The following is a 23,240-nucleotide window of genomic DNA, read 5'->3' on the forward strand; positions in this document are numbered from 1 at the left end:
GTTGATATCCCTTGCATTTGATAATGATGATGTAGTAAGTAGGTTTACTGCCAAGGTCGCTGCGATGTTGGCCCAATTTCATGGACTGTGAGTATGCTTGTGTTCGAGACATGTGTTACCAGTCCTCCTTGCAAGTGACCATATTTTGCTCCTTTAAGTGCACTGGTAAAAAAAATAGCAGAAATCCCTGCAGATGAGGACGGTCAGTTTGCCAAGTCTCTTGTAATACCATGATGTCAAATGCCCTTATATAGGTGACAAAATTTAGATCTGTTAGTTTGTATGCTAGTCCATTTACATTTCATGAGCATATTCATAAAAACCCTTTTGTACTGGTCCTTCACGATGGACGGAGATGTTCTCAATCTTTTTTGTTATTTATTGTTCTTGAATACCATCTTAGATCAGTTTCCCAGTTCTGTAACGTTTTAGGGTTATGGCGGTTTCTGGGTTCTGCTAGTGGAGGTTCCCTATTCGTTAGACAGTGCCCACAGCTCCTTTCATCACCAATGTTACTAGTTTGTTTGTAATTGCCTCGTTTGCCCTTGTATTTTCTGAGTTTAGCAGATCTGGGTATCCTGGCTTGATTTATGGAGTAATGCTTATCCCCCAGTTCTTAAAAGTATTACATTCTAAGAGTATTTTTTTGTGCAATTGTTGATGATATCCATGTTTTTTTTGTTTTATCTCCTTCCAAGGAGTCCTTGCATGTGATAAATTCTATTGCATCTAAGTCTGAAGTCTTTACCTCCGTCAAGGATGGTATGTGGAACAGCAGACACAATATGTTACCTCGATTCAAGCTGTCGTGCCTTCCTTTGGATCTATATTCTGGTGTAAACTATAAGACACTTGTTTCCCACCCACTTTTGCCTTGAGGGCCAGCTTTCCGATTGCTTGAGGACGGAAAGACAGCCACATTACATATTAGTCCTGTTACTGGCAGGTTCCCTTCTACACTTCTACACTCAGCTGTGCATTTTGTACTGATCCTGGCAGTTGGCCTATACTTCCTGGCCTGTTTGGCCCCAGGCTAATTCGGTTTTCTTTTGGGGACGCCTGAAAATCCTGCCCCCGGTGATCATCTATGTTTATAAAGGAGGTTGTTGGTATGTCAATCGTGCTCTTATTTAAAATGTTCCTAATCCTTGTATTTTCTGATTCCCTTTTATCGATACATTCGATTTTTTGATTTTCCAGATTTCCCATGTTTTCCTGGTTGCCCTTGGAGGTGTGATAGTTTGTAGGTGTTGTTAAAGGATTACTAAAAAGCAAAATAACCTGAATTAGATCAGGTGGTTGAATTCTCGTTGTTGTTCCTGGTGCTGCATCATTTTTATACCTTCGATTAGTAGTAGTGTTTCCTTTTAAATGGGGCTGTGATGACTCTTTGTCCACTACCTCCCCAGCTAACTCAGTCATATTTGCTTCTTGCATTCCGCTTGGGGAAGTTTGACTTAATCCTGACATAGTTACTATGTTCTTACGGAGATGTTCTCAATCTTTTTTGTTATTTATTGTTCTTGAATACCATCTTAGATCAGTTTCCCAGTTCTGTAACGTTTTAGGGTTATGGCGGTTTCTGGGTTCTGCTAGTGGAGGTTCCCTATTCGTTAGACAGTGCCCACAGCTCCTTTCATCACCAATGTTACTAGTTTGTTTGTAATTGCCTCGTTTGCCCTTGTATTTTCTGAGTTTAGCAGATCTGGGTATCCTGGCTTGATTTATGGAGTAATGCTTATCCCCCAGTTCTTAAAAGTATTACATTCTAAGAGTATTTTTTTGTGCAATTGTTGATGATATCCATGTTTTTTTTGTTTTATCTCCTTCCAAGGAGTCCTTGCATGTGATAAATTCTATTGCATCTAAGTCTGAAGTCTTTACCTCCGTCAAGGATGGTATGTGGAACAGCAGACACAATATGTTACCTCGATTCAAGCTGTCGTGCCTTCCTTGTATTTTCTGATTCCCTTTTATCGATACATTCGATTTTTTGATTTTCCAGATTTCCCATGTTTTCCTGGTTGCCCTTGGAGGTGTGATAGTTTGTAGGTGTTGTTAAAGGATTACTAAAAAGCAAAATAACCTGAATTAGATCAGGTGGTTGAATTCTCGTTGTTGTTCCTGGTGCTGCATCATTTTTATACCTTCGATTAGTAGTAGTGTTTCCTTTTAAATGGGGCTGTGATGACTCTTTGTCCACTACCTCCCCAGCTAACTCAGTCATATTTGCTTCTTGCATTCCCAATGTGTGGTGTTTTCCCAATGATATGCAAGTATCCATTCTTGTTGGTACTAAGGGCGAGATGTAGGTGGCCAAATACCGGTCGGTAACGGCCGATTTCGACCGTTACCGACCGGTATTTGGTTTTTGTGATGTAGGGGGCCCTAATTTTAATGATTCTGTAAATTTACTGATTCAGTAAATTTACCGATTCGGTAAATCTGGATGTAGGTGGCACTGAAAACAGTGCCACAGGCCCTTTAGAATTCGTTATTTACCACCAAATACTATTTGATGGTAAATAACTAATTCCTGTGTACATGCATATCTGTGTGTGTACACCTGTGCCATGTGGCACACATACATGCCCTAAGGGCATGTATGTGTGTCACATGCCACACAAGCCTGAATCAGGGGTGCAACAGGGTGTCAAAGTGACACCCTGTCCCCCTTGTCAATTCAGTAATTTTACTGAATCGGTATTTACCGATTCAGTAATAGCCGTTGGTTCCTATGGGCCTCAAGGCCCATAGGAATCAATGGCAATTACCGAATCGGCAAATACCGATTCTGTAATTACTGAATATTACCGATTCGTTAAATTATTCGGTGAAAATACCTACATGGCATTTACCGATTCGTAAATACCAAATCGGTAAAATAAGGTATTTACAAATCGGTAAATGCCTTTTACCTACATCTGGCCCTTAATTTTTTATTCTGACCTTTCTGTTTTTGTGTGCGTCTTTGTCTTGCATTTATCTTGTTTTGTCCTTTGTCTTCTACTAGAAGATCAGTGCACCGTAATACGTAATTTTCTACAGGAGGTGGAAGTTGTAGCGATCGTCCTTCTGTGAGGTAAAGCATCATCGAGGTTAGGACACTTCATGTCACATAGAGTGAGGAGTGCTCAAGCTCAGGAATAAACAATGACTTTAAATGTCACACTAAGAAGCAAACAGGTGGGGCAGGTTTTTATCAAAAGGCTCACGCTGCCTTCAGTAGAGCATAACAGTTTTAAAAGCTTGCTCTACTACTCCCTGTAGCGCTTCTCAAAATGAAAACAGTACTCACGGGTCAAAGGTTCCTGAAACAATTTTAACAATAAAGTTGTAGTACGTCCACATGTGTACTGTTGAATAGGGTTTCCTTTCATAGTGCAGACAGCAATCAGGTAGAAGGTCCTAGTAATCCACCACTCAAATGTGTTAATGTACAATAGGCAGCCCACTGTTTCTAATGGACACTGCGTTTGTAGACATATACTCTACAGTTCCCAAGGTGAAGCAGCTGACACGTACCAAACTGCAGGTTGACGCACACTAGGTCCACGGTACTCACTGTCAGCTCGCTGTAAAGGTTGGCACAGGGAACTGCAGGCTCAATTAGAAACAGTACTGCCAGTACAAGTTCCCGCTGGAACCAAAGCAATACTAGCTCAGCAGCTCCTATTTAAGTGCTCTGGGCTAAGGCTGTCTGATGGAAATAGACACCGGTGAAGATCCCAGGCTCATTTCCTTTTAGCAGGCCTAAAATAGACTCTCTTAAATGTACTCTTAACTTAATGTCTCTCCTTCCATGTTGCAGCAATCATGAATCCTTTCAAGTTTCAGAAGTTGCCTTTTCTCCACTGCAGATCTGTTTTCCACTCATGGCCAGTGAAATAACATAAGATGGAGGCTAGGCAGAAAATATGGTGAATCCAATAGGTAGTTTATGCTTCAGATTAAAGTAGGCATCTTATGTTACAGGAATAGTAGGTTACAAGGTAATAGAAGTAGCAGCAGCCCCACCAGGAGCAGCATCCCAGCTGCTTAGCCCACACACTCCAACTAACATTTCACTCAACCAAACACACAGGAACATTCTAGGACATGATTCATACAATGGCTGAGCAGCATGGCACAGAATACAAAGAAAGGAATAACTATCAAGAAGAAGAGCAGGGTACCACACCTGGCATACCCTGCCTGTCCTTTTCTTCCTCTGAACCCTCCCCCCTGCTCTGGTATTCCTGTGTAGCAGAGCCCTCTGCAGCAGATAGCCTCTCCCTTTCTGAGCCACGTATCACTTTATCAAAGCAGCTTGGCTAAACCTGTTAACTCTGACCAATTAGGGAATACTGCAGGAAGGATGAATTTTGCCTTATAGGCAAGGAAGTCTTATAACTTATTTTCTGTACAATTTGAGATAAAATCAGCAATGACATATTGCTTGCTTTATCAATATTCTTCTTTTCAGTTCCTAGCAATATTCGTGTGCTCATAAACGATTGCAATGTTATCCGATGTGGCTAGGTATTATTAATGGAGAAACTGAAATTTCTCCATAAGAGGGATATAAAACATCTTTGATCGAGGTCCTGCTTACAGTTACATTACCTCCTCCCCCTGGGACAACTAGGGCAGACTGCGGGGATCCTGAATATGCAAGCATAATGTAGATCCTCACTCCATAGTGTTCATACAAGTATCATGCATCAGGCGTCATACTAACGCATTTCAGTGTGGTGGTCCGCATCACCGCACTGAAATGCATTGTCACGCATATATAGCGCCTCAGTCCAGGTGTCAGGTGGCTGTGGAGAGTGCTGATTGATTAGTGGTAAAAATAAATTTGGTAAAAGAGGAGTGTGCCAGAAAGCGCGCTGTGCGCGCTGCACTGCAAGATTGGGGGCTGGCTGAGCTCAAGTGCAACAGTGTAACACTAAAATTGAATCATGCGCGGTGCGGCGCAATGTCTGAATATGGTTTCATTTTGCTCATGCTGCAGTGCTTCTTGCATTCAGGAGCTCAACTCCCGGCAACGCCTACATAGCCAGGCCCAGGCAGGGTGTCAGGCCTCATCACGGGCGAAGGATGAAACAGGATCACTGCGGCCGCCGACAGAGAGGTGGTCCATTGTTCGTAGCTCTAGTGTCCAGAGGGCTGCAGCTAGTAGCTGGGCGAGCCTCACTGACACAGAGATGTGACCGAGGCTTGCTACTGGCCCGAGTACGCTGCAGCTTTTGCTGGCCACCCTTCCCCTGCAGCAAAATTAAGTAAATCTGCCTAAACACGCTAACTGTCCGTGCCTCAGTTAAAGGGGGAAAGCTTCGTGGCATAATTGGGATCCGGATATGTTAACTATTGTTTGCTTTTTGCACACAGCCGCCCTCTCAGCACGGCACACAGCAGAGGTGCATCTGACACCACTCCGTTCTCTAATCGACAATCTTATAAACTAACTTTGCTCGTCATGATTTAAGGTGTCATGAATCTGTCAGGCCACCAGTCGTATGTGCAGAAATTTTTCAGACTAACTGGCCCGTCTTTTGGGTGCACGGAACAAAGTCTACATTCAGTGGGCTGAGTCACATGCGCTCACAAGACGGCACCCGATTTAAAGAGAGGAGTGGAGGTTTGCTTGGTAAGGAAGATGTTATAGTGTAGGCTTTTGGCAGTTTTCTTTTTTTTTTACTGTGCCTGTTTCAAGCAGTGCTTTCCCAAAGTATGGATGTCACTGTCACAGGTCCTTGTGTGCACTGATTTCTTTGTCTGTTTCAGGGCCTGTTAGTTCTGGTGCACAGCGCCAGGTTCTACTTTTTATTTCCCTCATATAAATACCAAACCTTGCCGGATCTTAATTGAAGGAGTCTCTATCTTCTAAATCAGCAGGGTTGAGGGGCAGCAGCTTTCTTTTTCCTTGAGATGCCATGTATCAGGCACAAAAGGAAAGATCATGTGACCAGTCCGTGTATGGATTGATTAACTTTGGCTGTATGTGGGCTAGTGCACCAGGTTTTACTGTCGATTTCCCTGATAATATAACAAAAATTAACTGCAGCAAGTCTAGATGCATGCACTCCTCTATACAGTGCAAAAAACTATAGGGCCGGTCTTGACAAGTTCAAAACTGCTCTCATTTGCAAATGTGGGCCAATTTTAATTGTCTGATTTGCTAAATGAGGGGCTCTTTTAGTCTGCTGCCAGGGTTTCTTTTCTGTCCTAGTCCTGCCCTGAAGTGGGGGTGTTTCTTTTCCAGCCTAGCTGGCAGACACAAGTGAGCTCTCTGGCAACTCAGGACTTGACCGTCTACATCTCTTCAGCCTTCGTTAACCTACTACTCCACAATTCATTATTTTTGCCATATTACACAAAGAACCCATGGTATGCTCTTCTTAATCTCAGTGTATTTATAGATACACTGGCCTCAAAAACTTACTTTGTACCTGTTGCGCAGTGTTGACCCACGATTGATGTCTTGTCAGGGCAAGTAAGTGACTGACGTCCCCCTAGTGTGTCTCCATTGCTGTAAAAGGCTTTGCCACAGTTGTTTTACAGTATGGTCGTTGTAGAAAGAGGTTGTTGGTTAGTGAGCTTTCATTTCAGGAGTTTTAAATTAGTTTGAAGATATGTTTAGTGCTTCTTATTGTTCAAAATATTGTAATTCCAAATATTTATCTCTTTCAATGCACTTCACTGCATGGTTTTATTGGAGAGAAAGTGTCATTCTAAGTGTCACACACACATTTGGCAGCTGAATATTACTCATAAGTATATTGAAATGTTACACATAAGCAATCTCAAAACTTTCTCAGCTATGACGGACTGTGCGCATATGAAATTAAGAGGCTGAACATTGTGCAGAACCTTAGAAAGGAATGTATGCTGTTGGATAAATAAGAACCACAAACTTCAAGAAAACTGTGTTGTGCGTTGGTGTGTTGCAGCAGTTGTAAGATCTTAGAGTTTGTCGTTGCTCAAATGAGTGTATTTTCTGATAATTACATGTTTCCCTTTTCTTCTTTGACTGATTTCGCTTGCGATAAAGTGTCACTAATGTCACTCATAATTTCACTGAAATTATGAAAATGTCACACATATGCAATCTGAAACCTTGGCAGCTATGTTCACAGTACCAAAGTAGATTTTGGGGGCGACTTTACAACAATGGGGACATTGAAATGTGCACTTTTTCTGCCCCCAGGGCATTTAACACATCTTTAATAAGGAACCTGCTTATAATTAAATAACTTCCCACCCCTCGGACACCTGAGGGTACCTACTATGTAAACGTAATGTGGATTATCACTTTTTAAGTACCCCTACCACCAAAGTCGAGCTTGGGGACAATTTATATTTAACAGCTGTGCTGCAGAGCAGGACTACATTTAAAAGGACCTCAGGCCCTAGGCAGTGCACACATGCAAGTGCAACAAAGTCTGCTGGCCTCTAACCTCCCATACCCTATCATGTACTAGGGTGTTATAGGTAGTTTCAATTCCCCTGCCTTATTATCTGCTGGGGACTTATAGGGTAGGTCATACCAATTATTGGTGTACCCTAACACATAGTGTACCCTAATGCATGTGTGTGTTTGCAACATAGAACAGAGCCCAGGGCACAGTCAGAGTCAGTTTTCACCAGTATCCTTCAGCAAAAAATGGGGGTGCACAGGGCGTAAAGTATGGCTTCACAATAAAACATAACAACAAAAAATGCATACGAAGGATCATAACCTGAAAGTGCAATGGTTAGTTCAAAGGTTAGTTCAAAACGTGCCAATTCAGCAGAAACACAGCAGGTATGGAATAACTACTGCGCAAATCAGGGGAAAATTCATAAGCACACTAAGTCATGAACAAAATACAATACTCAAGCCAAGAAATGCAATTGCAACAAATTACCAGCACCACAACATCGAGAATGTGTCAGTTGATAACAATAATGAAGAAAGAAGGAGAAAAGAATAAACTGACAGAAACAAAATGATGAATTTGTCAAACAATACCTTAGCACATGCTACCTGATGATGAGGGTAGGCTTTGCATGGTGAACAGAATCAAGTGAGCATGATAATAGCATGATGTTAATATCGGCTCTGAGACAAAGAAAACAACAGTTTTTAATGAAATACAAAACAACTTGACAACTACGGGCTCTCCTTGGCCAAGCTCAATTTACACCTCATCTCTAAGGTCCAAATTTTTCCTGTCATCTGAATTTCACCCTATAACACACCCGGGGGTCATGCATACCATCTGTGTCATGCCCAGTGATCCAGGTGAGTAACACCACTCACTTCTTTCAGATACCAACTGTGTTAAGAAACCAATAGCACTGAAAAAAACCTTTTTGTCTAATATAAGGCTTATCTTTTACTACATCAAGTTTCCTAGGAGCTTTTTCTCTCAGTGTCAAAAGTGTCTCTTAATAAGGCTGCCATGCACTTTGACGGTGGCTTGGCTCACCGTGATACCTCATGCAACTCATGGAAGTCTCAGGCCAAGTTGCAGATTGATGTCACCGGCTTGACTCTCTATGATGGGTCAGTCAACTTATGGAGTTTTTGACAAAAATTCTCAAAATTATTCCAAACTTCTGGGCCTTCCTCTAGAATGTTTTTTCGGGGCTCCTGAAGGGTTCACAACATCAATCCAAGGTTCCCGAATCTCTGAGTTGCTCCTTGGGAAGTTGGGATTACAAGACCCAAGATGTACCTGGCCAAATCTTTAAAAGTCCACTAAGGCTGTCCAACTGGGCTCTCCTTGGTGGAGATAATGCATGTGCATCTCTTTTAACCTGTTGCTTTCAGGGAGTCCATTCCTCAAATTTTTAGTCAGGCAAAGATCTTCTTTTGATGAAACACAAAGTGTGCAGCAGGTGCAGTCCTTCTGAGAGCAGTCCTCTTGGTGCAGGCAAGGGGTTCCGCAGAGCAGTGGTTCGTCTTCTTGTTGCTTTCAGACAGCAATCTCAGCTGCCGGCAGCTCTCATAAATGTAGCCAGGTTTCTGGACTGGCAAATAGGGAGGCACCCTTGACCAATGGGGTGAACAGTGCCACCCTTAATGATGGCCAATTCCCCTGAAGTGTGGCATATTCTCGTCCCAGAGAGCACTGTTCTTAATATCACCTGTTGCTTAAGGACTGGCTAAATCAATCAATAGGTGTTGCTAACCTTCTCTAACACTCCCCTTTCAGTCCCTCTGCTAAATCAATTACAGGGGCTTTCATCTCACTGGTGGTGTAAGAAGTGGGGTTCGGCCTGCGCCCTATCCTAAGTGTGTTTCCCTTTATGAAGACGAATTAGGATATCCAGCCCCCTTCCTGCCTTTTGCTCTGCAGCTTGCAGATCTCTTCCCACCAGATGTCCCTTTGTTTACTTTCAGGCCACTACACACCTCATCAGAGCAGTTTGGCTCAGCCTGTCAACAGCTGGACAACGAGGAGAGGCTGTTCTAGAAATAGATTCAGGCACATCAGAGGTTTATAATTACCCCAACCGGGAAAGTTGTTGGATTTATTCAAACTATTTTTTAAACACTTTGAATTATTATTTTAGCTCACTCCTTGTCAATTTTTAGACTTTATTAAAGCTTAAGAATGTCTTCCCATGTTATCATATGGAGCGAATGCACCTAAAACATAGTGTATAATGTCCCTGCTTTTTTTAACATAGCACCATACCCTGGAGGCACCTAGGGTAGACCTTAGGACTGGCTTACATGTAAAAATAAGGTTGTTAAAAGCTTTTGGTTGGAATGCTTTCAGAATATTTTTTTCTGGTTTTCTCTTTCATTTTAAGTCATTGCAACCTATGTCTCAAGTGCACTGGCAATAAGATTATTTAAATAATGTGGCTTAGAAGACTTAAAAATGTAAAGTAAAAAAAGTTAATTGCTTATGCAACAAAATTGATTTCAATACCATTGATATGAGATAAAAATTGGCAAATGTATTTTTGTCCTTGAAAAGTATATAAAGTGATAATAAAATGCCTGGTGGCACGGTTAGCAATCGTTTCATGCTGAAAGATGACCCATATAATAGCAGCTCTGTAAAAGTTACAGTGTCTGGTTTTGGAAGCTTGTTCTCCTTGTATAAAAGTCAATGTCCATTGTGTGCTGTGAACAAATGGACTACTGTTAAAATTGATTTGTTACCTTAGCTCCATCCTTTAGACTACAGGAACATTACAGGAACGTTATGCCCCCTACTTTTGTGCCAGGATTTTAAAATATTTTGTATTTAATATTTTTGTATTCACAAGAACACAACCTGTTACATTAAACATCAAAGTCCTCAGTATGACCTTCCTTCAGCAGTGCTCTTTCTGAGTCTTCCACCAGTATCCTCAAAGTAGATTTTCTCCAGCATACCCTCAAAGTGCCTTCTATGTCCTGTGCTGCAGTCATGACAAAGGTTTGAGCTTTTGGTCAGTGTGTAAGAAAATGAAAGGAATACGACTACTATATAATTAAAGAAAGAAATATGCAAAATACTCCATATGCAGCTGATTGCAATTATGGGCCAGCCTAAAATGAAGGATGCCTTTTGTATAAGTTTTTTTGCATTTATTGAATTGTGTATTATTAACAATGAGAATAATCTGGATATCTGGACTCATATTCACATGTGTACACGTATTTGATGATATTGACTTTGAAATTATTTTGATATGACTTGTAAAGTGCATTTGCTTGGCTTATGCTAACTAGCCCTCAGCTAGGACTCTATGCCATCTTGTTCAAAATGGATATATCACCCTGCACTTTCACTGTTTATTATTTATGCTGTGAACAGTCAACCAAAGTGATGTTTGTTTCAAATTGACATTGTTCACAGATGAGTCTTTTCAGCATTTAACGTTTAATCGTCAAGGTTTCTTCTGCCTGCTCGCTGCAATGATTTAATTCACAATAGTTCACTGTTGTTTTGCAACTCGTTATTTCTGACATCTCCGGATGACATCAGCATAGAGGGAGCTGAATTAAGGCACATATAGTGGGATAGTACTTAGGTAGTAAAGCAGTATCATGCATATTACGTCTGTGCTCTGATTAGCTGAAATTGTATTCTTTTGCGCATACTGTAGAGAATAAGCAGTTTCTGTTATATTCCATGAGAAGACTTTGTTTATAAATGCTCTTATTTAGTAGTAAGCCAGAGACCTTTCCAATTCTACAAGGGATACTGTCAGATGCCTTTCTAATTTTGCTTCTCATTTGGGAATTATGCTTTTTGGGATTTTGCCAATTATTCTGTTCACTCTATTGCTTACAGCCTTCATGGCAATGATTTTTTCATCTGCACATTAACATTTCTGTATTTTATCCCTTTGAATTGTTGTAATAAATCATTTAAAAGTTCCAATTTTGCCTGAGAACTCACTTACTGAGCCTGTCCGTACTTAAGTGACTGCATTTTTTAAATGCTGTAGTGTACCTCATGAAACTGTGGTTTAAGTTCAAGTTCAGTAATTTGTATAGCGCACTACTCACCCAGAGGGTCTCAAGGCGCTTGAGGGCGGGTGGGAGCATTACTTATCGAATAGCCAGGTTTTGAGCTGCTTTATGAAAAAGAGGTGGTTCTGTGTAAGGCGGAGGTGAGAATTCCAGGTTTTGGCTGCTAAGCAGGAGAAAGATCTTCCTCCCATGGTGGATCTATTGATGCGTGGAATTGTGGCGAGGGCTTGATTGGATGAACGTAGTTGGCGGGTGGGTGTGTAGAAGGACAGTCGTTTGTTGAGGCATTTGGGTCCTAGGTCACAGAGGGCCTAGTGTGCGTGGGTGAGGAGACGGAACGTTATTCTCTTGTTGACAGGAAGCCAGTGGAGATCTTTCAAGTGACTGGAAATGTGAGCTTGACGGGGGATGTCCAGTATGAGTCTGGCTGAGGCATTTTGGATGCGTTGGAGTTTTTTCTGTAGTTTGGCTGTGGTTCCGGCGTAAAGGGTGTTGCCATAATCTAGTCGGCTAGTGATCCCCTGTTCGCTCATCCGTGGGTGCTTGTGGAGGTGTCTTTGTAAGGTGTAAGATTTTTGGGGTTCCTCCATTCCCACGCTTTAATGACGAGAAAATTGCATCAATCTGTACCTTTATACTACTCTACATCCATACCTAACTACAACCAAACGATGGCCCTTACTCTAACACTATTTATAACTCTTACCCTCACCCTAATTTCAAGTTAGGCTTATATTTATTTGATGTCACACTGCTACATAGGTTTTAAAATATTACTTTACTGCACATTTCTCGTTTTTTCTTATTATCACTAAAACATTGTTTTTACATTATTCACTTTGGCTTTGCCATATTAGTATTTTTTTCTTATAGTTTTTTTTCCACATATTGTGTTGTTTTCCTTGTCAAATTCATTGATCTATTCCATTGGTGCGATCTCCACCAGTTCACTCTGTGTGTTCTACATCCAACATTACACTCAGAGTGAGCTTTCTATTATGTGTGTGATCTTCACCAGTGGTGCCCCTTTGTTTCTTTTGAATAATTCCATCAATGTGCCTTTAGTATTACATTCTTCCCTGAGGACTCTCAATGTGAACTTCTTCCTGATGTGCGGTGGATGCTCAGCAATACCCTTAGCATGAACTTCTTCATGCTATAAATACCCTGAACTCAATCCTCCCACAGAAGTGCACTAATAAGGTCATTATGATGCCGGAAGGACTGCCTCCGCCAGCCGCACGGTGGTGATCCGTCCGCCATCAAAAGTGGATTGGCCACCTGCCAGATTAGGATGGTGGGCAGATCCACACTGGACCGTGACGGACGCAAAGACCGTCCACCACGGAATCACCACAGGCAATCGGACCGATTGCCTGGTGGCATGGTCTGCATGCATAAAATGGTGGCAGTGCCTACCAGGCACCGTCCACCAGATTATAATACAGGCTTAATCCAGTCTTTCCATGACGGCCAAACTGTCCTGAAAAGGCTGGCAGAGGTTCTTTTTGGCGGCCCGTTGCGGGCCCCCAAGTCTTGTGGGGAGGTGTACGTTCACTGGGGGGTATCCATGGTAGCCCCCTACATTTCAGTGCACTAAGTGCCAGGCACTGTGTGGTGCCTCCCACTTAGTGCACTGAAATGCACAACATGCACTTTTTACATCACGGCGGGTGCTGCTGTCAGCAGCACCTGCCACAATGTTAAAATGCAAGATGCGACCGCCATGGTGGTGGTCGCATCCTAATTTGGTGTGTGGAACCGCCGCATGTATTGCGGACAGTTCCGGTCGTCATCACGATGGCGGACGGACACTAGTCCACCTGCCATCGTAATTGACCCCTAAATGCCCATTTGCTTCAGGAGTGTTTAACAGATGATCTTCTTCCATTAGTTCCTGTGTTAAGAATTTTATCAAAAAAGCCCTTTAGGATCTTCTTACAATATTTACTGATGTGTCCTCCAGGTTTGTTCTCTGTGTGATCTTCCTCTGTTTTCCACTCTGTGTCAGCATCCTTGACTAATGAATTGTCATTTTCCCCTGCCAACACCCTTACAGCAAGTATCATCCTGCAGTATCATCAGTGTGGCCTGCTGTATTGTCATTTGTGTGAGCTATCTCGAGCATCAGTGCAATCTGTGAACTTACTTCAACTCTGTTCTAGATGTGAATTACCTCCACCAGCGAGCTCAATGTGAGCTTACTTCAGCAGTGTGCTGAATGGGAGCTTTCCTGAGCAGGGTCCTCAGGATGCACTCCTAAAGTCCTGCCATTGTGAACCTCCTCCGGCAGTGCCCTTAGTGCACGCTTTTGCCAGTAGTGCACAAGCTTCCTTCTGCAATAAATGCCCTCGGCATGTCACCTATTGGAGTGTTCTAAGTGTAAGCTTGCTTTAGCCTTGGCAACAGGTAGAGGATTCAAGCATTTTTTATTTCAATACTGTTCAGCAAACTGCTTTCTGGGCATCAGAATTATAAAAGTGATTCGGTGAACAGAGTCTAAAATCCATAACCTGGGAATTGTTTTGGCCCCTGCTTTAAGACACGCTCCTTCCGATGTGTAGCCTCCCGCTCTCTCTCTTCATCCATGCAATCTGAGGCCATCTTGACAAAAACCCTTGCCTGACTGCTGTTCATCCACACATTCACACACAACATGCTTACACACTCTTTCTGCCACAGATAAGTCTTCTTTTAACTTTGCGTTCAGTAGGAAGATCCTTGATCACTGCTATAGCAGAGAGCTTCCCACAGTGAGTTTCCCTGTGTGAGCTTCCTCTCTGTTTAAGCTTCATCCAGCAGTCCTCTTGGTTTATGTTTATTCCAGTATTGTTCTCTGTGACCTAACTCTCACTCTACCATTAGTGTTCTTGCTAGCAGTAACATCAGCGGGGACTTTGGTTAATAGTGCCCAGTAGTGCGCTCCTAAGGAACTTTCTATGGCGAATGCCGTCTGTGAGACCTCCCTCCAAGAGTGCGTTTGTGGGAACACTCTCCATCAGAGACTTGAGTAAGAACTCCTTCCAGGAATGCCCTGTGTGGCTGCTCCCTTTGGGAGTGTCCTCTCTGAGCGTTTCCTCTGGCAGTGCCCTGTGTGAACATTTGCTTCACAAGTTCCCTCTGTGAGATTTCCTTTTAGGAGTACCCTTTGTGAGTGCTCCATCCAGCAGTGCCCTCTTTGAGAGGGTGCACCAATAGTGCCCTGTGTAAAAGCTTCCTCCAGGAGTGCCCTCTGTAGGGGTGCCCTCTAGCAGTGACCTGTGTGAGATCTCCCTCCCTCCAGGAGTGGCCTCTGTGAGAGCTCCTTCCATGTATGCCCTGAGTGGTGAGAGCGGCCTTTGGGAGTCCCCACTGTCAGAACTCCTTCCAGCAGTATTGTAGAAAAGTGGATTCTTATGTGGCATGTCTGGTTATACTTACCATGTAATATTATCACAATACCCCATAGATGGTCTTGGTTTCACACTAGTAAATTCTTATCTCAGTCCTGGTAGAGTGGCAAAGAGCAGTCAGGCTTTACTAGAGGAACATGTGTTAAGCATTTCAGAGTACCATCATGGAAGATAAGTCATTGATTCGACTCGAGAGAAATCGGAAACCAATTTATAAAAATAGAGTGTATTTTTATCTTATTTTAGACACTAAAACAAACAAAATAGCATACAAATAAACAGAGTTTTAGATTCATGAAGCAATATTGAATCAGAGCAGTAAAATACATAAGACAAAATACCATTGAAGTCAATGGCAAAAAGCACTAGTCACAATCGGTCACTTGCAGGTCGAGTTATGTGGAAACCTTACAGGGTTATGGTCATGCAGTCCCCAGGATCAGGGGATAACAGTCAAATCAATGTTACCAATCCCATGGGGTCCAAGTGCAGAGTTGTTCTGGCTGTCCTTGGTGCAGAGCTGGAGCTGCGGGTGGTGCTGTTTTACAGCTTAAATGGTGCTGCAAGAAAGAGAATGCAAGAACACAACATATACACAGCTGCTGATGTGTGGTTACACAGTGTTCCCTGTAGATGCAGCATCGAGTGTGCAGGATGGTTACTGCATTAGTGACAAATAAGCTTTGGCAGCGCTAAGCATATCAAAAAGCTTCTGGAACTTTGTTGGGTCCTGGGGAGTAAAGTAGAAGCCTGAAACTTCAGGACAAGCTGGACTACAACTCCCACAATGCACTGAACCACCTAGATTTGAGTGATCCTACAGAGGGACTAAGGGCCCTATGGCCAGCAATTATCTGGAACCAGCGAGTGTTTTTACCTTCAGTTTGCCGGGAACTAGTGCCACTAGCCTAGCAAAGACCGAGGGTGCTTCATGCTTGCCCAAGAGTCCCTCTCTTTGGGAGTGTTGAGTTTTAGCCAAGGACGAGGTCCATTTACTCAATTCCAAGGGGCAGATTTACAAGCCCCTTGCGCCACTTTCGCATCACTTTTAACATGGGAAAATGTACGCAAAAGTGGTGCAAAGAGCTTGTAAATCTGCCCCCAAGTTTGTTGCCTCAGGGGCAAAGTATCCCTCTTTTTTCTGTGTGCTGTGGGCAAAGTCCTGTTGTCAACAAGGCAGATCTTCTCTTGGTCCTTTGAAGTAAGTTGTTCAGGTCTGAGGTTCTGGTGTCAGGGAGCATTACTTAAATCCAAGACTTAGGGGTGTGGAAGCAAGGAGCCAATGGGCAGCAATACCCTGCAGGTAATCCCCCCTGAGGTGACCACATCCGGTGGTGCAAGTCACCTTTTCCACCCAGAACCCACTATTGCTGCCCTCCTAAATATGGCAGAATTGTATTTTTGGTGTATATATTAAGCTGTCCATCCTGAAGGTACGGCCTGCCTTCATGGAGGTATACACCTCCTGCATATCAGATTTTGCAGCTTGCCTGGTAGCCAGTACACCGGGGGCAAGAGCAGGGTTGTGCCCTCACAGTGGGACAACCCAGTTGCATATCAGAGGTGGTGCAGCCTTGTAAACTCACCGCCTTGATGTGCCAATTCACTAGCCTGCTTCGGAGGATGGTGGTGTGACCCCCTTCCTGCCTAAGCCTTTGTTCCTGACTCCTAGGAGTGATCACACACCGCCTGGCAGGAGGTCAGAATCCTGTCTTGGCAGCAGGTGCGGGAAAGCATGGGCTGGTCAGCCAGAGCACAGTGAAGGTGGGGAAACCAGGTGGACAACCACTAAAGTACCACCTGGGTGCCTGCCATGGCACGCAGGACATGAGAATCATATCGGGGGGCTAGTTGTTTGATAACAAACATGACATATTTTAGTGGTACCATAATGGATCTGCCAGTCTCGAGGGTGGCCAGTGGGCAGCCCATGTTATCCTATGGACAGCTAACACTTACAGTAGTGTCCAATGGGGAATGCCACTCTAAGAACACATAGGCTTGCATTTATATGCCCATATCTTTAATATAATGTACCCTGCCTCCTTGACTGAGGAGGCCTTCCTTAGGGGTGCCTGACATAAATTAAAGATAGGTCATTTACTGTACCACACATTGTGAGGGCACAGTCTAGTTCGAGTAATTTGAACTGCCCAGGCAGTCTGAAAAGGCAGGCTTGCTGTCAGTAGTTTGCATGGCTCACCCAGGGTGGCAGAAAACCCTGCTGCCGCCCTGGGGACCCCTTTACCACCTATGCCCTGGGTACCCCTGGTAACATATATTATAGACTTATAAGGGGGAAATGCATTTGCCAATTTGGGATTACCAAGTCGAACATACCAGTTTTTGCAGAGCACAGGCACTGGGGTCTGGACAGCAGACTCCAGTGCACTATCAGAGTCATAACCATCAGCATTTGTACGAAAAGGTTGGAGGTGACCATACAAAAAAGTGCACTACAAGTACCATGAAAAGGCATGTATTTAATCTGTGCCCTCAGCAGTGCATCTTTCATTTGTTCTACCAATATATACGTTATCCAGCAGTGTAAGCTCCCTAGATAAGTACCCTCTGTGTACATTTCCTCCAGAAGTGTGCCAATATTTATTAGTACAGTGACACTAGGGTCCATGGATGTGAGCAGCTCACTAGACCACTATTATAGATGGTTTTAATGCAAACCAGGTGGTATTGAGTGCATGCCCTTCCTTGATTTTGGCCTGTTTGAACCGCTATTACATCGCTTGTATTTTTGAACTTTGATGTTCATACCAGGTTTCATTAGCATGCCCTGTGTGTGCTCACTAGCAGTACCCGCTGTTGGTGATTCCCTTAGCAGTTCCCTTGTTCTTGACTTCCTCCTGTAGTGCTCTCTGTGTATACCTTTGTCAGCAGTGTCCTCAGTGTGAGCGTCATACAGTAGTGTCCTCAGTGCAATCATCCTACAGGAGTTATCTCATTATGAGCAACATTCAGCTGTACCCTCAGTGTATTCTTCTTCTAGAGGTGCCCTTAGAGTGGGCATTTTTAGAAGAGCCCTCATTCGGAGTTTCCACCAGCAGCACTGTGCATGCCTCTTTCACTCATGTTCTCAGTGCAAGCTCCCTACAATAGTACTCTCTTTGCATGTGCCCTCCTCCAGCCCTGCCCTCAAAGGTGCCCTCAATGAGAGCTTCCCCCAGAAGTGCCCTCGGGCGTGATTCCTCGCGCAGAGCCTTCCTTCAGTTCCCACCAGCAGTATTGTGTATGCTTTTTCAGCAGTATCCTCAATGAGAGCTCCCTGCAAGAGTGCTCTCTGCGTGTGCTTTTCTACAGCCCTCCCCTCGATGGATACTTCCTTCAGTAACGTCCTCTAAGTGAGCTTCCTCCAGAAGTGCCCTCGGGGTGAATTTCCTCCAGAAGTGCCCTCTGCGTGAGCTTCCTCCAGAAGTGCCCTTGGGGTGAGCTTCCTCCCGAAGTGCCCTCTGGGTGAGTTTCCTCCAGAAGAGCCCTCTGGGTGAGCTTCCTAGAGAAGTGCCCTCGGGGTGAGCTTCCTCCAGAAGTGCCCTCGGAGTGAGTTTCTTCCAGATGTGACCTCGGGTGAGCTTCCTAGAGAAGTGCCCTCGGGGTGAGCTTCCTCCAGAAGTGCCCTCAGGGTGAGCTTCCTCCAGAAGTGCTCTCGGGTGAGTTTCTTCCAGAAGAGACCTCGGGGTGAGCTTCTTCCAGAAGTGCCCACGGGGTGAGCTTCCTCCAGAAGTGCCCTCGGGGTGAGTTTCCTCCAGAAGTGCCCTCTGGGTGAGCTTCCTAGAGAAGTGCCCTCGGGCTGAGCTTCTACCAGAAGTGCCCACGGGGTGAGCTTCCTCCAGAAGTGCCCTCGGGTGAGTTTCCTCCAGAAGTGCCCTCTGTGTGAGCTTCCTAGAGAAGTGCCCTCGGGGTGAGCTTCCTCCAGAAGTACCCTCTGGGTGAGCTTCCTCCAGAAGTGCCCTCAGGGTGAGCATTCCTCCAGAAGTGCCCTCGGGGTGAGCTTCCTCCAGAAGTACCCTCGGGGTGAGCTTCTTCCAGAAGTGCCCTCGGGGTGAGTTTCCTCCAGAAGTACCCTCGGGTGAGCTTCCTCCAGAAGTGCCCTCATGGTGAGCTTCTTCCAGAAGGGCACTCAGGGTGAGCTTCCTCCAGCAGTGCCCTCGGGGTGAGCTTCTTCCAGAAGTGACCTCGGGGTGAGTTTCCTCCAGAAGTGCCCTCGGGGTGAGTTTCCTCCAGAAGTACCCTCGGTGAGCTTCCTCCAGAAGTGCCCTCATGGTGAGCTTCCTCCAGAAGGGCACTCGGGGTGAGCTTCCTCCAGCAGTGCCCTCGGGGTGAGCTTCTTCCAGAACTGACCTCGGGGTGAGTTTCTTCCAGAAGTGCCTCGGGTGAGCTTCTTCCAGAAGGGCCCACGGCGTGAGCTTCCTTCAAAAGTGCCCTCGGGGTGAGCTTCCTCCAGAAGTGCCCTCGGGGTGAGCTTCCTCCAGAAGTACCCTCGGGGTGAGCTTCTTTCAGAAGTACCCTCGGGGTGAGCTTCCTCCAGAAGTGTCCTCGGGGTGCTTACTCAAGCAGAGCTTCCATTCAATTTCCACCTGCAGCACTGCTTATGATTCTTCCGGCTGTGTTTTTAGTGCAAGCTCTCTCCAAGCGTGCTCTCTTGGCACGTGCCCTCCATCAATGCCCTCAGTGGATTATTCCTTAAGCACTGCCCTTAGTGGGACCTCCTCCAGAAGTGCCCTCGGGCGTGATTCCTCAAGTAGGGCCTTCATTCAGTTGCCACCAGCAGCGAGACTGCTCTCTTGACTCGTGCCCTCCAACGCTGCTTCCAATGGATGCTTCCGTCAGCTCTGCCGCTGCCTCAAATGGATGCTTCCGTCAGCTCTGCCCTCGGTGTGGGGGCCTCAAGAAGCGTCTGTGGTGCAAGCGTCCTACAGAAGTGGTCTCTTTGTGAGCTTTCTCCAGCAATACTCGCAGTTTGCCCTCCTCGTCATGGCATATGAGCTCTTTCACCAGCGTCCCAGTGACTGTGTACTCCCTGGCGCCCTTTCTTCCTTCAATGAGGGGAGGCCTATAGTTACAACTTCCTCCGCCATCTGTGTAAGCGTTTAATCTCATCCCCCCTTGTGCACTTCCGCTCACCGGTGCTCCCAAAGAGTCCTGGACAGGTGTCCTCTGTGAGTTCCTTTTGAGGTCCTATATCCGTCCGCTTCCAACAGTTCCGCTCGCGTGAGTTTTCCTGGATAATGCGACAGTTGCTCCTTTCTCTGCGTTGTCCCTGTGTGAGTTTAACCCAGGAATACTCTTGTATGGTTTCACTTAAACATGTTTTTTGCAGATGGTTTTTCCAGCAATGCCCTCCATGCAAGATTCTTCCAGTGTTGTCCTCGGAATGAAGTGCCACTATTCGTGCCCTCAGCACGGTGTAGGATACCTCCAGCCGTGCCCTCTCCTCAGTGTGAGGTACCTCCATCCGTGCCCTCCGCTGGTGTGAGGTACCACCAGTCGTGCCCTCAGCATGGTGTGAAGTACCACCCGCCGTGCCCTCCACTGAGTTTGAGATACCTCCAGTCGTGCCCTCTTCTACGTGCGAGGTGACACCAGCCGTGCCCTCTGCTGCGTGCGAGGTGACGCCAGTCGTACCCTCTGCGGAGTTTGAGGTACCTCCAACCGTGCCCTCCGCTGAGTTTGAGGTACCTCCAGCTGTGCCCCCGCTGAGTGCGTAATTCTTTTCGCAGTGCCTTCGTGCATTTTCCGGTAGGATGCATCTGCGAGCCCCCTACTGAAGTCCTCTCACTGTGAGGTTGGCAGGCGTCTGCCCCGGGACACTTTAAGCCTAACACCCAAGGGCCTTCTCCCTACACCCTGATGACGGTCCAGTGTCTGCAGAGAGATGCCACATAGATCCGGTGGCCACGGATTCGTTTGGTAGTCTGCTGCTGATGTTGGAGGGCATTTAATAGTGCCTTCGGGGAAGCTGACAGGCTCTAGGCTGCCGTTTGCCCCGTCTCCCTCCTGCCTTCACGCCCCGCCCCCGCATCTCCATTACAGGATCCGTCTGCTGTACTTGATGCGCGAATGGGAAGCCTCCTGGTGTCCCCGTCCCAGATCGACAGGCGCGCGCTGTACTCTTCAAACGACCTTATGTCATTCCTGCTAAGGATCTCTTCTCCCACGACAACCAGAGGTTGTGTTTTTTAATTTATTCTGTTTATCGTAAGATTCCTTCTCAATAGCGGGTCCTTGTAAACAAACACTACATTTGGCTTCCGTGGGAGCCCCGCCTCCCTAAATACGTGGCATTCGGGCATTTCTCGAGTTATGTAATGCCAGTGGCACAGGTTTACCGTATCTCATCGGGCAGCGGTCCCCTTACCGGGCCAAAGAGGTGCAAAGCAGAAGAAGACATCCCGCTTCCGTATTAACCGCCCTGGCCAGGGCTCTCAGTGGCTTTCAGTCAGTCTCGGGATTAACTCAGCGTGGAGGCTGGACCGGGCAAGTGCTGGGAGCAGCGGTGCAGTCCTGCCTGCTGAGATTTGATCTGACTTTCCCCCCCGCAGCCGCTCGACGCACTCACTGCTGAAACTGAAGGCTCGGTGGCGGTTCTCTGCTGGCTCTCTTGAGCCCGGCCAGGCTGCCCGGGTGAGTGGGCATGGCTCCGGCCGGCTGGGATGAGAAGGAGACGCGCATTGCCTCCCGCTGCCAGGGGCGGCTGGAGATCGTCGCGCGAAACTGACTCGGCGCCGCTGTCGTGCGTGCGCTTTTTTTCAAGGTAGGGTGGAGGTGGCGTGAGGCACGAGGCGGATCGCAGGGTGTGCGCATGCAGGGGGGACCTGCAATGGCTCACCGGGGGCAGATCGTCGAGGGAAACGGGCTAGTCTTACCCTGAATGTACCCCCTTGCTGTGCGGGGTTATAACCACGGCCCCCTGCAATAACACGGCTAAATAGAGATTGGGCGATTAAACGCACCCGAGATGAATGGGCCAGCGGCTTAAGTGTGTCGGTTTCCTTCAGCACCTTGGAGAGGGATTTCTGCTGGTCTAAGTTTCCTGCTTATTGTGAGAGAGCCTGTTTTGTCACGGAGGAGAACCTATGCTGCTAACTAGCGGATCCCAGCCCCACAAAGCAAAGGATTACCGTGCACGCACGCCGAGCAGCCCCCAGTCACGGCTGGTCTAGTGGAGGCTCTGCTTGCCAAGGTGCTCATTTTTGCTCGACGGAGAGGGTTTCACGGAGCAGGGCTCGAGGACAGACCTGGAACAGCCACATCGCAAGGTCATAAGCGGTTCTGAGAGGGCTGGCTTGGCCGCTGTTCGTCAGGGCGCAAAGTTCCCTGTGGGGGTTGTTTCCTTCGACCTCTCTGGCACCGCAGACGGGGCTCTAAACGGGTCCCTTTTCTGGATCGTGAAAGGGAACGTCAATAATGTCAGCTGCTGCCGAGCTAAGTAGATTTGGTCTGCAGGCAACATGAAGGGATGTGATTGAAAGGATATGCCAGCCAGATTGCGCTGCTGCCTGTTTTTTTCCTGCCCTGGAGATGACTGTAGAGCCCGGCTCAGATTGCAGCGTCCCGTCTCTGCCCTCTAGCCCAGAGGCTGCCTACTTCATGGATACAGCCGACCGGAATACAGGCCGGTCCCTACTTGTGCCCACAATCAACTTCCATGCCTAGAATGTCCGCGCTGAGCCTGGGCGGAGAGCAGACCAGGCGAAGGACCCCCGCCACAACACCGCCTGCCGCATCGCTGTTGCCGTTTCTCCAGGTAAAGCGTGCTACCGCGCCCCCTTTCCCCCAGATGCAGCAGGTAACGAGACCACCATTATCTCATTTTATAATAATCCTGTGCGCGCTGTTTTGCCTGCATTGCAGGTCCCGTTCTGTACGGGTGGGATTTCTATACCGTTATTGCGAGTGCGGGCTGAAAGAGGGCGTGCATTGCATGTTATTGAGCAATATTTATAAGCCAAATAAATCTGTTCATGGGCTCTCAATCTTTCACCGAGTGATGGGACCAATGCCCCACTCCATGTTTTAGATCGAGGTTGTCTGCCCGGTTACTGTCAAGACTAATGTTATTCCATTCTCTATAGAGGGGAAGGGAGGCGGGGCAGCAGCCGATAAGGATACTGTATACTTTTCACCAGACAGTGCTTTTCATCAGACAGTGCTTTTCATCAGACAGTGCTTTTCGTCAGACAGTGCATATACGTGTCCACTCACCCCCATGGTACAGCTGCCCGTTTTTTTGTTTGTTTTGTTTTTAATCCGACAAAGCATGATGCGGTGTAGTTCTACTTATGTTGAAATGTAAGCGATTCACCCAGTGACTGTATATTCCTTGAAGGGAAGCGATAAAAACACGTGCACTCTGCGTGACAATATGGCACGTGCACGCGTGTGAT

The 23,240-nt window shown here is 46.2% G+C and overlaps 1 protein-coding gene across 6 annotated transcripts in view; it reads left to right on the forward strand.

Annotated features, from left to right (window-relative positions):
• The first annotated feature begins 20,936 nt into the window (after positions 1-20,936).
• Positions 20,937-23,240, forward strand: part of LRFN5 (leucine rich repeat and fibronectin type III domain containing 5) — a 991,420-nt gene continuing 989,116 nt past the window's right edge. For 4 of the 6 annotated variants that reach the window (XM_086937339.1, XM_086937338.1, XM_086937334.1 and 1 more), the window contains exon 1: positions 20,937-22,600. The gene's annotated coding sequence lies outside the window, so the exon portion shown is untranslated. Of the gene's footprint in view, positions 22,643-23,240 lie in introns of all 6 variants that reach the window. The other 2 variants (XM_086937335.1, XM_086937337.1) reach the window with 1 other exon arrangement.

This window comes from Lissotriton vulgaris, chromosome 9, assembly GCF_964263255.1.
Source record: "Lissotriton vulgaris chromosome 9, aLisVul1.2, whole genome shotgun sequence".
Taxonomy (NCBI): Eukaryota; Metazoa; Chordata; class Amphibia; order Caudata; family Salamandridae; genus Lissotriton; species Lissotriton vulgaris.